Here is a 16,269-nt window from a genome sequence, read left to right as displayed (position 1 = left end):
TTTCTTTGGTAGGAGTGCATATTTTTAGGTTACGTAGGAAGTTGTTTTTTCATTAAGAGTCCCACACCCTATGCTATGGATAAATTGCTAGGAAACTGGATGTCTTCTTCGAAGCTGAAATTCATGTATCCGCTGTCTATTTCAAACTCTTTCGTATGCATCATCATCATAATTAATTTTACCAGGAACGAATCACTGAACACAAATGTTCAAATGTGTGTGAATTCCTAAAGGACCAAACTGTTGATGACATCGGTCCCTAGACTTACACACTACTTAAACTAACTTACACTAAGAACAACACAGACGTACCCGTGCCCGAGGGAGGACTCGGACCTCCGGCGGTAGGGGCCGCGCAATCCGTGACATGGCGCCTCAGACTGCGCAGCCACTCCACGCGCCACTGAACTCGAGGGCACGATTGGAACTGTAAATTTAATTGCTCTTGTGGAGCCTCATTTCAAGACAAAATGCTTCAGAGTGCTTTCGAAATCTTGCTGGTAACATAATACTGAACGGCTCCTGCGTACCTAACTTCACACTTGCAACATGTGTGGGCCTAGGTACGGGCAGTCACTCGGCTTTGCTTGCTTCTTCTCAGCCGCAGCTGTAACAAAGCCACATCTCATTTAGCATTTTTCGATCGGTACAACTCTCTGAGTTCTGCAGAATCGTGATGTCAGCGATTTGTTCGTGATGTGAAGGATGTCCAGTGGCTGTTTGCAAAAAAAAAGGTGCAGTGTAGCGGCGAATCATCACAGTCCTTTAAAATGAATGAATAAAAACGACAGAAGAAAGGGATCAAAATTCGCAATTCGCATAAGTGACAGGTACTGTGTATTTGCTACGAAATGACATTACAGTACCTTGCACGAAGAATTTAAAGATTTAATCGACAATGAAAGAGCAAAACATTACAACTATCAACAGGTGGAATTCATTGTTCTGTACATTGAGAAGCCCTTTGTACTGAATTAGCAGGCATGGAGAACGTGAAGCAACTGTTGGTACAAATAGTAAAATTTCTGAAGTCGCAAGCGTTATTCCTTTGACGGTTGCAATAATTTTCAATGGAACTGAATGAGGAGTATGGAGACTTCACATATTACTGCAAAGTACGTTGGTTAAGCCAAGAGGTGTGCCTGGACCGATTTTTCGATTTAAAACTTGCTACTGTTGAATTTATGAAGGAAAGAGGGGTGCAGGAACGAAAATTAGAATATCCTAAATGCATTGCAGACTTCAGGTTTTAAGTGTACTCAGGGTAACTTCTTTCTGATTTGATGGGGATGCAACTAAAAAGAAAATCGTGTTGTAGAAGGGACACATTCTCAAAAAGACAGGTAGCTCTCTAAGCTCACTGGCGTTAAGAAAAACGCGAGGTCTGAACTGACTGTGGCCTTGGAAGAATTATAATGACAGTTTCCTAAAGGTTTAAGGATACTGCCTATCTTACACCTGTTTTCAAGCAGTTTTCGGGACCGTTTGTCGTTAAGAAGTTGACAGCGCCACTGTACGATTCAATCCAAATCAACACGTGCAGATATAACTGTTTGTTCTGCAAGGTAATTTCTGTTTTAAAGACAAATACCTGAATCGTTAAAACTGTCTACGACGTCTACATTGCTTTCCTCGGGTAGAGTTTCCACGTCTCCGTAACAAGATTTCGATCAACGTATCTGTGAGAAAGACGTTTTTTCGATTGTGAAACTGAATAAGTCACGATTACATGGCAACCTGAGTGCGAAAATCTGTGAAATTTCTGCGTCTGTCCGTATGACTACAGTCTGTACCAGAAAAAATTACATTATGAATAAGATAATTAAATAATACCGAAAATTAGTTTTGTTTTCGATCTGTGTTGTTGAAGGATGCGAAATATAAAACCAAGTCGTATGCATTGCTACTGCACTGCCACCATTCAAATGCGGCATGTTTCCAGTTTTCCCCTTGACTTTAATGTACCTGTTAATTTAAACCTTCTGGCGTCTTGTCTGAAATGTTATATAATGCAAGACCTCAATAACTGCTTTCTCCACCACGCGGAATGTCAACACTGCCATAAACGAGAACACACACACCAACTGCGCTTGCAAAGTAAATTCTGTGCCACATAAATCTCGACTTGAGAAAGTGGAAATAAGTACGATCTCTCATTCTGAATCTGTATTCATTCGTCCAGGTAATCCACACAGGAATCATGGACGAAAGCGATGAAATCGCCCAGCGGACTACATAGTGCAAAACTTACCTCGTTCTGACCAGTTCTTCCCAAATAATAGTATAGCTAATCGCTTTGTCAATCACAGTTCATCCAAGACAGTCTTCCAAAAGTCGAAACAGATAGTTGCATTCAGAGGACAAACCGCTAACTGTTCATATCTTCACAGATTCGCAATCAATCTCAACCATTTCTGTTAGATACTAGTGCTTCACTCACATTGATTAATCAAAGTACTTGTGAGCAACTAGGACACCATCAGGTACAAAAATCACGCGTTCACCTAACGGCCTACAATGGTAAAAGTATCCCTCTTCTTGGAACGTGTGCTTTGCAAACAAAATGTAGAAATGTGACTATATAAGTGACATTCAAAGTAGCTCAGTCACGTTCTAGCCCCAATGTTTTTGGCATGGATGCTTTTGATTTATTTGGTTTAGATATCCAGGAGAAAAAAGGTATCAGATAGATTACATAATGGTAAGACAGATTTAGGAATCAAGTTTTAAATTGTAAGACATTTCCAGGGGCAGATGTGGACTCTGACCACAATCTATTGGTTATGAACTGTAGATTAAAACTGAAGAAACTACAAAAAGGTGCTAAATTAAGGAGATGGGACCTGGATAGACTGAAAGAACCAGAGGTTGTAGAGTGTTTCAGGGAGAGCATAAGGGAACAATTGACAGGAATGGGGGAAAGAAATACAGTAGAAGAAGAATGGGTAGCTTTGAGGGATGTAGTAGTGAAGGCAGCAGAGGATCAAGTAGGTAAGAAGACGAGGGCTAGTAGAAATCCTTGGGTAGCAGAAGAAATATTGAATTTAATTGATGAAAGGAGAAAATATAAAAACGCAATAAATCAAGCAGGCAAAAAGGAATACAAACGTCTCAAAAATGAGATCGACAGGAAATGCAAAATGGCTAAGCAGGGATGGCTAGAGGACAAATGTAAGGATGTAGAGGCTTATCTCACTAGGGGTAAGGCAGATACTGCCTACAGGAAAATTGAAGAGACCTTTGGAGATAAGAGAACCACTTGTAGGAATATCAAGAGCTCAGATGGAAACCCAGTTGTAAGCAAAGAAGGGAAGGCGGAAAGGTGGAAGGAGTATATAGAGGGTTTATACAAGGGCGATGTACTTGAGGACAATATTATGGAAATGGAAGAGGATGTAGATGAAGACGAAATGGGAGATAAGATACTGCGTGAAGAGTTTGACCGGGCACTGAAAGACCTGAGTCGAAACAAGGCCCCGGGAGTAGACAACTTTCCATCAGAACTACTGACGGCCTTGGGAGAGCCAGTCATGACAAAACTCTACCATCTGGTGAGTAAGATGTATGAGACAGGCGAAATACCCTCAGACTTCAGGAAGAATATAATAATTCCAATTCCAAAGAAAGCAGGTGTTGACAGATGTGAAAATGACCGAACTATCAGTCTAATAAGTCACAGCTGCAAAATACTAAGGAGAATTCTTCACAGACAAATGGAAAAACTGGTAGAAGCGGACCTCGGGGAAGATCAAATTCGAGTCCATAGGAAAGTTGGAACACGTTAGGCAATACTAACCTTACGACTTATCTTAGAAGAAATATTAAGAAAAGGCAAACCTACGTTTCTAGCATTTGTAGACTTAGAGAAAGCTTTTGACAATGTTAACTGGAATACTCTCTTTCAAATTCTAAAAGTGGCAGAGGTAAAATACAGGGACCGTAAGGCTATTTACAATTTGTACATAAACCAGATGGCAGTTATAAGAGTCGAGGGGCATGAAAGGGAAGCAGTGGTTAGGAAGGGAGTGAGACAGGGTTGTACCCTCTCCCCGATGTTATTCAATCTGTATGTTGAACAAGCAGTAAAGGAAACAAAAGAAAAATTCGGAGTAGGTATTAAAATTCATGGAGAAGAAATAAAAACTTTGAGGTTCGCCGATGACATTGTAATTCTGTCAGAGACAGCAAAGGACTTGGAAGAGCAGTTGAACGGAATGGTCAGTGTCTTGAAAGGAGGATATAAGATGAACATCAACGAAAGCAAAACGAGTATAATGGAATGCAGTCAAATTAAATCGGGTGATGCTGAGGGAATTAGATTAGGAAATGAGACACTTAAAGTAGTAAAGGAGTTTTGCTATTTAGGGAGTAAAATAACTGATGGTGGTCGAAGTAGAGAGGATATCAAATGTAGACTGGCAATGGCAAGGAAATCGTTTCTGAAGAAGATAAATTTGTTAACATCGAGTATAGATTTAAGTGTCAGGAAGTCGTTTCTGAAAGTATTTGTATGGAGTGTAGCCATGTATGGAAGTGAAACATGGACGATAACTAGTTTGGACAAGAAGAGAATATAAGCTTTCGAAATGTGGTGCTACAGAAGAATGCTGAAGATAAGGTGGGTAGATCACATAACTAATGAGGAGGTATTGAATAGAATTGGGAAGAAGAGGAGTTTGTGGCACAACTTGACAAAAACAAGGGACCAGTTGGTAGGACATGTTTTGAGGCATCAAGGGATCACAAATTTAGCATTGGAGGGCAGCGTGGAGGGTAAAAATCGTAGAGGAAGACCAAGAGATGAACAAACTAAGCAGATTCAGAAGGATGTAGGGTGCAGTAAGTACTGGGAGATGAAGAAGCTTGCACACGATAGAGTAGCATGGAGAGCTGCATCAAACCAGTCTCAGGACTGAAGACCACAACAACAACACATCCAGGACAATGTGCATGCTATTAATAGGCAATTTTCCCATGGCAGTATCCATCAGTTATGTGATATCGCACTCAAGAACAATGCAAAACCTGTATTTTACTGTGCCCATCCCTCGTGGTCACGCTACAAGTGAACGGGAACGTTAGGCTTCGTGCCGACTTTAGAACTACATCTAACGCTCGTACAGTGATTTCCCTCCCATTTCCACATAGGCACGAGCTCATGGATTGCCTAGCAGGTGGAGACTCTTTTTCAAACACTGATTTAGCCTATGCTTATCTTCAACTTCCCCCGGGTGAGGAAACAAAGAGATTTATTGTGGCTAACAAAAACATCGGCTTGTATGAATACTTTCCTTCTGAAGTGCCTATGATCCTGCGTTATTCCAAAGCTATCTTGAACAAGTGACATCAAAAATTCCATCCTGTTTAAATTACGTTGATGACATCATTATATCCAGAAGAACACTGTAACGGCATCTCGGAAATTTTAAATCTGTTTTTCCTAGTTTTAACTAACGCAGAAATGTTCATTTTCCAATACTGAAATTGAATATTTGAATCATCCCATTGACACCACGGTACTCCAAGCTGTTCTTGCCAAACTGATATACTACGGGGAATTCATTCCAAGCACAGACCAACAGGCTGCTCCTTTGCATCACCTCCAGCGTAAAAACATTATTTTTATATGGACTAGAGAATTCGAACAATCATTACAGAAAAGTGCTTTTAGTTGAGGCATCATCACATAGGATAGGGGAAGTCTTAGCTCAGAAGGTTGGCAAACGGAATGCCTGTAACATTCGCTTCTAAGATGCCGAAACGAAGCCCAAGTCAATTACAGTTAGATGGTAAATAAAGCTTTTGCATAGTTTACGGTATATCTGCATGATAGAAAATTTTTTCTTGCTCTTTTCCATCTGGTGAAGGATGTAGCTGATTCTACAACACAGAAACTGTAACACTGGTCGCCACTTCTTTTCAGTTATCAGTATATATTGCCCTATGACACAGCATGCAAATGCAGAGACAATCTGTCTTGCTTGGGAAATCATCCGCGTTTCGATGCATGAGAAGTTTCTTGTCTTGAAATTCATTATTCTGATTCGCAAGCACTGCAAGCTTTTCCTATTGATCCTCAGCAGCTCGCACAGGCTACTGAACTAGACCAGTCACTACGATTGCTCAAGCACTACATTTGGATGGGTTGACCTCATAATCCGAGGTCAGTTTGCAAATACCATGCACAACGCAAGCGCCTTACTCTTGAGACTTGTAACTGAACAAACGTGGGCACTGATTCCCACATCTTTGCAACAGTATGTGTTGAAACTATTACACAGTGGGCATCAGGGAATAGTTAGAACTACGTAGCTAGTGCGCCGACATTTTTCGTGACTCAGGCTTCATAAACAGGTAGAAGATATAACCACCCGCTGCTGCACATGAGCTGATAAACAGGCAGCACCGTGCCAAGAATTTTTCAGTTGGCTCTGACTTGATGGGCCTTGGTAACATACTCATACTGATTTTGCTTCTCATTCCAGTTCATTCGACTATGAGCACTGACACTATCAAAGCACTAGCTTCTGCATTTTGCTTAGAAGATTTGCTACAAACAACTCTTTCGGACAATGATCCACAATTTTCTCAGAATTTCAACAATTTTGCCAATAAAATGGAATTCATTGTACGCGCAATCGAAGAGTAAAGCTGAATGTTTCTTTCGCGCTTTGAAGGCTCAGATGTCGAAATTTATTGCTTTGTACTCAAAGAAAGAAGTTTGTTGTTGTTTCTGAATACCTATCGCACCATGTCTGCCCACTTGTCAGCAGAACTCTTACACGGTTGTCGCTGTCACACTCTGCTGCATCTCTTGCACCCTCGCCACTCTGTTTCCAATGTTCACTTCGCAACGAAGTTACACATCAAGGCCAAAGTTACCTATCATGTCTATAACAAGGCTCTGAATTGTAAATCTGACGTCGTCACTCAGACGTCTGGCTGTGCTCATTACACCATTCGTGGCACATTAGCTACCTATCGACGGTACCGATACGAATTTAGTTTCCATCACTATCGTGATCCTGCTGTAAATTTTAATTTTTCAGACACACTCTGCAACCCAGCCTGCTGCCCAGAGGAGCACTTGTCAGTGCCTGACATCTGGGTGCATTAGTCGGCTGATGACTCTGCCATGGGGCCGCTGCCACATTTAACAGCAGCTTTCGCACCCACAGCCTTTCGTAGTGATGGCAGGCACGGTCATAAAGCCTGCATCAGCCGCACAACCTTCTGTGTCCTCGGCGGCACCAATGCTGCACCCACCTGTGGCGTTGCATGGACGTCCTAATTCCAATTTTCAGCAGGTGTTCCTAGTGGTTCACAAGACAAATGTTAGGACGCAGCTTCGTTGGCGCCATCTGCCATTGTGTCACAACCAAGCCGTGATACAAAACTCCCCTCACCATCGACCATACCTTCCCTGTGTGATGACGATCTGCAATTTTGGGGTGAAGGAACTCAATATCGACAGCACCTGTATTGATCACAGCGAGAGCGCTGCACGCCAGTCACAGCTATGTGGGAGATGACACATTTGAATCACACGTTAGTGCACCATTCGCTCTTCCATTGCTCATGGTCTCTGATGGGCAGTGCCACGTATTCAAGCTACTGGAGGATCTCAAATCCACAAGACCTAAGTGGTTGCGACTTTGATTGGCCAGCATGTCGTTTTAGCAGCCATATTCAGGATTTCATCCAGATTCAGTAAATCTACAGACTTATCAACCCCAGTATGGAAGGCTATAGTGAGGAAAATTAAATGAATATAGCACAGTATTACCAAGCATTATTACACTACTGGCCATTAAAATTGCTACACCACGAAGATGCCATGCTATAGACGCGAAATTTAACCGACAGGAAGAAGATGCTGCGATATGCAAATGATTAGCTTTTCAGAGCACGCATTCAAGATTGGCGCCGGTGGCGACACCTACAACGTGCTGACATGAGGAAAGTTTCCAACCGATTTCTCATACACAAACAGCAATTGACCGGCGTTTCCTGGTGAAACGTTGTTGTGATGCCTCGTGTAAGGAGGGGAAATGCGCACCATCACCTTTCCGACTTTGATAAAGGTCGGATTGTAGCCTACCGCGATTGCGGTTTATCGTATCGCGACATTGCTGCTCGCGTTGGTCGAGATCCAATGACTGTTAGCAGAATATGGAATCGGTGGGTTCAGGAGGATAATACGGAACGCCATGCTGTATCCCAACGGTCTCGTATCACTAGCAATCGAGATGACAGGCATCTTATCCGCATGGCTGTAACGGCAACCACATCTCGATCCCTGAGTCAGCAGATGGGGACGTTTGCAAGACAACAACCATCTGCACGAACAGTTCGACGACGTTTGCAGCAATATGGACTGTCAGCTCGGGGACCATGGCTGCGGTTACCCTTGACGCTGCATCACAGACAGGAGTGCCCGCGATGGTGTACTCAACGACGAAACTGGGTGCACGGATGGCAAAAAGTCTTTTTTTATGAATCCAGGTTCTGTTTACAGCATCATGATGGTTGCATCCGTGTCTGGTGACATCGTGATGAATGCCCATTGGAAGCGTGTATTCGCCATCGCCATACTGGCGCATCACAAAGCGTGATGGTATCAGGTGCCATTGGTTACACGTCTCAGTCACCTCTTGTTCGCATTGACGGCACTTTGAACAGTCGACGTTACATTTCAGATGTGTTACGACCCATGGGTCTACCCTTCACTCGTTCCCTGCGAAACCCAACATTTCAGCAGGATAATGCACGACTGCATGTTGCAAGTCCTGCATGGGCCTTTCTAGATACAGGAAATGTTCGACTGCTGTCCTGGCCAGCACATTCTCCAGATCTCTCACCAATTGAAAACGTCTGGTCAATGGTGGCCGAAAAACTGGCTCGTCACAATATGCCAGTCACTACTCTTGATGAACTGTGGTATCGTGTTGAAGCTGCATGGGCACCTGTACCTGTACACCCCATCAAAGCTCTGTTTGTCTCAATGCCCAGGTGTATCAAGGCCGTTATTACGGCCAGAGGTGGTTGTTCTGGGTATTGATTTCTCAGGATGTATGCACCCAAACTGCGTGAAAATGTAATCACGTATCAGTTCCAATATAATATATACCCAATTATCATTTGCATTTCTCCTTGGTATAGCAATTTTAATGGCCAGTAGTGTATTTACCAGTGACTTCTCTTATTATATCGCTCTACATGAATATTTGCTGCTATCAACATCATTTCTCTCATTGTATATAATTCAGCACCCAGAAGGACCTACCGCACTTCACAGTTATCAACATCTTAATTAGTAATTGCACATATTGGAAATATACTTATTAATGGGTTACCTTATTGTAGTGGCGTAGCGTGGTTGTAAAGGTTGGGGAGACTCTGCAGTTATTATAGGGAGACAAAATAGTACAATAAACAATAATTTAAACAAATGAATCAAAATGCATCAAATAAAACAACAACAGCTACTACTACTACTACTACTACCACTACCACCGCCACTAATAATAATAACTAACTTGTTCAAGAAATGAGGACAAATTTGCAGAACCCCAGCAGCAAGAGAAGAAGCACTTTTATTTTCTACACAAGTGCAATGCACCCGTTTTTTCTTTCCACGAATAAGTCTATAACTCTGTCTACAAAGATCTGATCACTGGATAGCTCTCCAGGTAGTGTCTTTTCTATGGCTAACGTGCTCATAAACGACAGCCGGATGTTGGACATTGCATTCATTAAATAATTCTTCACTCGATGTGTATTATCAACTTCTCGCGGTGTAATGAATAATTCTTCACTCTTTTAAGAGCACTCATGCTTCGTTCACTACTTGCTGTATAGTTGTGGGTAGGGTCAAAACCAAACGCAGGAACTTCGAAGTTTCTTCATAAACGGAGTCTAAATCATTGTTGACAATGTACTTTAAGAGAATTCTTGGAGATAAGTGTTTTTTCTCAAATTGTTCAAATGGCTGAGCACTATGGGACTTAACTTCTGAGGTCATCAGTCCCCTAGAACTTAAAACTACTTAAACCTAAGCAACCTAAGGACATCACACACATCCATGCCCGAGGCAGGATTCGAACCTGCGACCGTAGCGGTCGCTCGGCTCCAGACACAGAGATACAAGATGGCGGCTAGTGTTGATATGCATAGTGTTCATGCGGAAAAAAGTGAAAATTACACCGATAAAAACAGCGTGTGTACGAAATGTAGTGATGAAATCAGAAAGTTAAATGCTCGTTTAAGTAGTCTGCAACTAACCATTAATACTCTGATGAGCGAACTAAAAAAACTTACGTCCGTAAAGTGTGAACCTACATCAAACTTGCCTCACAGTAACCACGAAATTCCAGGCAAAGTGAAAAACAAATTGCCTCATTCTCAACAAAGGTTATTGTATGTGCCTAATACCGCGTTTACAAGCAGGTTCAGTGTGCAATCATCCGTGCAAGGTAAGAAACATTGTGCATGTGATAAAACTAACTTCCGAGCTGAATATGAAAATACAAATACGCGGAATGATACATCCAGAAGAATGCCTAACAACTCAACTACTGTTATGAAAGGAAATGAAACTGAAAGACCTGAACACTTGCGTGACCCAAATATCAAGTATTTATCCAGCGCTGATACTAAATTGTTTGGCCATAACGACGGTGGACCTTCTAAACAGGCAGAGAAACCTAAACGAAGAAAAGTAGTTTTGATGCCAGACAGTCATGGTCGTGGATTTGCTCGCCTTCTGAGCGGTCAGTCCAGTTTACAAACAATCGCTTACATAAAGCCTGGTGCTTTTATGTCGGAAATTTGCAATCATGTACGATCCACAGACGTTGCTGACTTATCCTCTGAAGACTTTGTTGTGCTAATTGGTAGGTCAAATGACGTATATAAAAACGAAACCCACAAAGCAAAACCAGAACTAAAAAGGTGCTTAGGACAGTTGACACACACATATGTTTTAGAGCTGAACATTTCACATCGGCATGACTTACCGCCTTAGTCATGCGTAAATAAAGAAATAATCAATGCCAACCAACAAATTTCATTACTTTGCACACATTTCAGAAATTTAGAACTCGTAAATGTTAATAATATTGGGCTCAGATTCCACACATTACATGGATTGCACGTTAACAACATGGGGAAAAAACTGCTCGTCGGAAAAATTGAAGAAATTATCACCAAGAGGCATCAAACACTCAAAAGCAAAATCATCCTGGATTGGCCCCCCACATATTCGAAGGAAACAACGCCAGCAAGACCTCACTCACTAACATCAACAACAAAAGAAGGAAGTAGGTGCCTCCAATTGTAAGGTGTCAGGCAAATCCAACACCTTCCATGAAAACCCTGACATGATAAGCAAATCCAGTAGCATGTCATATAGCTCCGAATAAATCGTGACATTAAATTAACCAAAGTAATACGAGTAACGAGTGAGCAAATGGAATACCACAGACTAACACAAAAGTGCCTAAATGCATGTCGTACCTTCCCACCGTGAGACCGACGCAATTCCGAGGGGAGAAACGAGAACAGAAGCCAAGAGCAGAACAGTGTTAAGCTAGAAGGCCCTACGATAAGGGACGGACTGGACACCCACGTCTCCAGCCTTCCTCTAAGACTACCACTCGCACGTTTTAGCGTGAGACGTTTTCGTGTCTCTGTTACGTCAAGGACCCCGCAGCCCATGTTAAAAGCTAGAGCCCTCCAGAAAAACAGTATAGATCTTACGATAACACAAAAAGGGCCACTACCACCTGCAAGTTTTAGCGTGAGCCTTTTCGCGTGTCTGTTACATTAAGACCACTCCCCAGCCCATGTTAAGAGATAGAGCCCTCCAGAAGAGCAGTATAGATCTTACGATAACGCTAAAAGGACCACACCAGCTGCAGGTTTTAGCGTGAGACTTTTTCACGTTCCTGTTACGTTGCAAACTTTAAAAACATTGCCCCACCACGAAAAGTATAACGTTTCTCATTGGATAGATAGAATTTTTGTAGGCGGAGCTTAAGGTTAACATTGAGACCCTGACTGGTCAGATGAAAACACAGCCAGACAGTTTTTTTTTTTTTTAAACCAACATCGGTAAATTGTAGTAAGGAGAAGTTAGGTGAGAGTTGCTTCCGAGATGGCGAGGTGAGCGGAGCTGTGCTGCCTGCCGCTGCCCTGATGCTGCCTAAACACCGACAAGGTAATGAACGCACGCGATGCCGCATTTTTGAGCGCATAAGGCTTCACTCAGAACTGCAGAAGTCTCATCTGTTACACCCCCTTTTTGCGTAATATTAGTGTCGATCGTCAATTAAAGCTCATGGTGTTCACATTTGCCACTTGAAGTAAAAATCTGAAACGCGATGATTTTTCTGTTATATAGTTATTGAGAAGCCACATCAGCCACTGTAATCTACGACAAGTTAAATAAGTAATTAAAGATAATTGAGGGTCACTGTAGACCATTTTGATAGTTTTCTCTTTTATGAAACTTAAATTAAACCTAGATTATAGATGTGATATGGCATAGGTCATCCTTCGATCGATTGTAGAACTTGGAAACCCATTCAGGGAATATTCGTTCACATTTTTGTTGAACGCAGTTGGTTTTTACCATCCTGTATTAAAACATTTCCTTTTATCAATAGTGCAATTTATAAACGATGTTTTGTGAGTAGAATAAAATTTCCAATGGTAAACATAACTGCTTTTTCGACGTTATTTTACCAGCTAACTAAAAATAGGAAAGCCTTGAACCCCTTCCACTAAATTTAGTTAGTATTAAGATTCTTTTACAGGGAGTGCAGTGGAGCTGACGCTGAGATCATTAAGTATTTGGTTATATCATCGCTAGTCTCACTGAACTCTTCTGAATTCTACATGTCATGTGTGGTCTGGCGTCTCCTTACCAGCAACAGGTCGCAGGTTCAAACTAGTTAATTCCCTAAAAAACACGTTCAGAGCGTCGTTGCGCGAAAGTGGTAGGGAGACACTATATAGAACAAACAGACACCACCATGAATGTTTAGACAATATCCAGGCACAATGAATGCAGTAACAGCTCTACCAATTGCAGACCCAACTCTAACTCCAGCAGCAATATTATAAACAGTAAGAGCAGCAGCTGAACAACTACCAGGGGAGCCAGAAACAGAAGAAAATTCTGCTGCAGATGATAATAGAAGATTAGGTGCAGGCGGGAAAAGAAAAGCAGCACTTCCAGCACACCTGAATGATTTTTTATTGACAAGGTAAAGGTAAGTGATCAATTAAATATGCCAAAGCCTAACAAACCCTTTAATTTCATGCTGATTCATCAAAATGTCCAATCATTGCTAAACAAATTAAGTGAAATTGAAATTTTATGTACTGATGAGCTAAAAAACGTTTCTGTAGTGTGTGTATAACTGAACACTGGCTGCCTAAAGATGCAATGTCAGTCGCAAAACTTCCAGACTTCAATCTTTCTTCATCATTTTCTAGAATCACATCCAGTCATGGAGGGTCATGTATATTTTTTAAAACTGGCATTGATTATTCTAACATTAAACCCATTGAACTGTTAGCTGGAGAGAAAATTTTTGAAGTATCCACAGTTGAACTCTCTGCATTAAAATTAATAATCATCTGTGTATATAGGAGCCCTGATGGGTACTTTAATGATTTCTGTCACCAACTAGAAGCAGCTTTAAATACTATAAAAAACTTCAACAAAACAGTGATCATATGTGAAGATTTTAATATAGATTTTCAAGAAATCTCAAAAGACCAGCAAAGTTTGATGACCCTACTGGAAACATATAACATAAAAGCCGCCATAGACTCTCCTACCAATAGCCCTACTGCCTGTATTTTCTAAAATTTTAGAAAAAGTTTTTTTTATAAGAGATTGTCTGATTTCCTAAATAAAAATAAAATTCTATCTCCTTCACAGCATGGCTCCAGGAACGGCTATTCAACTGAAAGTGCAATATTTGAATTTCTTAATGAAATGTATACTAAACTGGATGCAAGTGAGTTTGTGACAGGCATATGTCTTGATTTATCTAAAGCTTTTGACGTCATTGACCACAATGCCCTACTGCAGAAGCTTGACCACTTAGGAATTAGAGGTATAGCCAATGAGTGGCTCAAGACATACCTATGTGGTCGCAAACAGGTGGTTGAAGTGCAATATACTGACCATAACAAAATCAGCTACTACTATTCAGGATATGAAAGTGTGAAATATGGTGTCCCTCAAGGATCAGTATTAGGACCATTCTGTTTCTCCTCTATGTCAATGATCTTATGTACAATTATTGCCAAACTACCCTCCAATTTGCAGACGATACAAGCTTCCTTATTAGTAGTAAAACAGAAGAAAAACTAAAAGACTCCGCTATCCAAACAATGAACAGTGTAGAACAGTGGTTCAGCTACAACAAGCTAATTATAAACAAAGAAAAGACAGTAGCACTGAACTTCTATAATGTAAAAGGAAGACACCACCCAAACATAGAAATAGAACTTAGGGACAGAGTTCTTGAAAGTGTTGACAGCACTAAATTTCTGGGTCTCTGGCTCCAGAACAACACAAAATGGGAGGTACATATGGAATATTTGCAAAGAAAACTAAGCAAAACCTGTTACATGATATGGGTCTTAAAACTTCTTGCAGCAAAGCCAGCCTGTTAAATGTATACTACTCCTATGTGCATTCTGTAATTAAATATGGCATAATCTTCTGGGGCAATACAACAACAAATACTTTTCAGGATGCAAAAGAGAATACTAAGAATTATTGAAGGGGTAAACAATACGAAATCGTGCAAACCCATATTCAAAAAACTGTCAGTTCTTACTCTTCCTTGCATTTTTATCTACGAAACATCAGTTTTCATCAAACAATATATCGATAGACACCCAGATATCTTATTAAAAAATGAAGATATACATGCGCACAATACAAGACAAAAATCTGACCTTCATGTGAAACAGGTGAGAACATCATTGTGCCAAAAAGGCACACTACATACTGGGATAAAGATTTTCAATAATCTACCTAAACATATTAAATCAATAGGTAAACTCTGTAGTTTTAAGGCTGAAGTAAAGGCATATTTAATTGATCATTGCTTTTACAGTCTGACAGAATATATAAAAGCCAAACAACAAAAATAAAGATGCATTATTAATATTCTACTTTGTATGTTGCCTGTGAAGTTTCTTGTATTTAAGAATCTGTGCTAAATTACCTGAATATCTAGTCCTTAGCATTGCGATACAAACTGTATTTTATCTTGTAAATACCTAACCATGTCCTATATCCTTGTATATATTCTATACATACAGGATTTGAAGGACTAAATAAATAAATTGTTAAATAAATAAATAAACTGTAGCGACTAGAACTGCACGGTCACTCCGGCCGGCTGTTTTTTTTCTGATCAGCGTTTATGTTACACAGTTTATTTTCAAGTTGTTCTTGTTTGAAAAAGGAATACTGTTCTAATAATTGAAGCAGTTTCCACTTTAGGAACTCTTTTTGATAGTTCGGGAAACACTTTTTGTTCAAAAGTTCATCAAACTGAATTTGGGAAAACCTTCTTTCCATCTGAAAAATTTGCAAAACCAGTATCTCGTAAGTTAGTGCCCTGAGAGATGTCTTTTGACTGTCACAGAATGATAAGTTGCTATTCAAACACAAGCTGCATTTAATGCATTCATCAACGAATGTTTCCGTTCTTAATTCTTGTACGTTTCTCAAAACTGTTCTTATTTCGTCGTGGCAAGCAGTTATACTGACAGATTTTGACTGAAGAACATTAAAGAGATGATCAACATAAACAAAGAACCCTTGATAGAATCAAAGCAAGTAGACAAACGTAGGATCATCCAGCCGTCGTTTCATTTCCACAGCACAGCTCAAAGATTTTGGGTCCCACTGAGAGTTTGTATCATCAAATATATAGTTAAAAACACTATATAGCTCTGAGAAATTTCTAGATATTGTTGAAACTGTCCTGGAACGAAAGTTGCAGCAAGTGTTGCTTGCCGGTGGCAGTTTAAATACTTTCTCAGTTAGCAATACAGTTCGGTTTGATGATATGCTGAAAAACGAATGGAATGCAGTAAGATCACTTACAAACATGCGTACTTGTCGAATGATTTTGTTGGCATGCAACAGTACCACGTTCAATTGGTGTGCCTAACAATGAATAAACAGCGCATAGGGACAGAACTGCTTCACCAATTGTTGTTGTCCTC

This window comes from Schistocerca gregaria, chromosome X, assembly GCF_023897955.1.
Source record: "Schistocerca gregaria isolate iqSchGreg1 chromosome X, iqSchGreg1.2, whole genome shotgun sequence".
Lineage (NCBI taxonomy): Eukaryota > Metazoa > Arthropoda > Insecta > Orthoptera > Acrididae > Schistocerca > Schistocerca gregaria.
Note: the sequence above shows the minus strand (reverse complement) of the source record.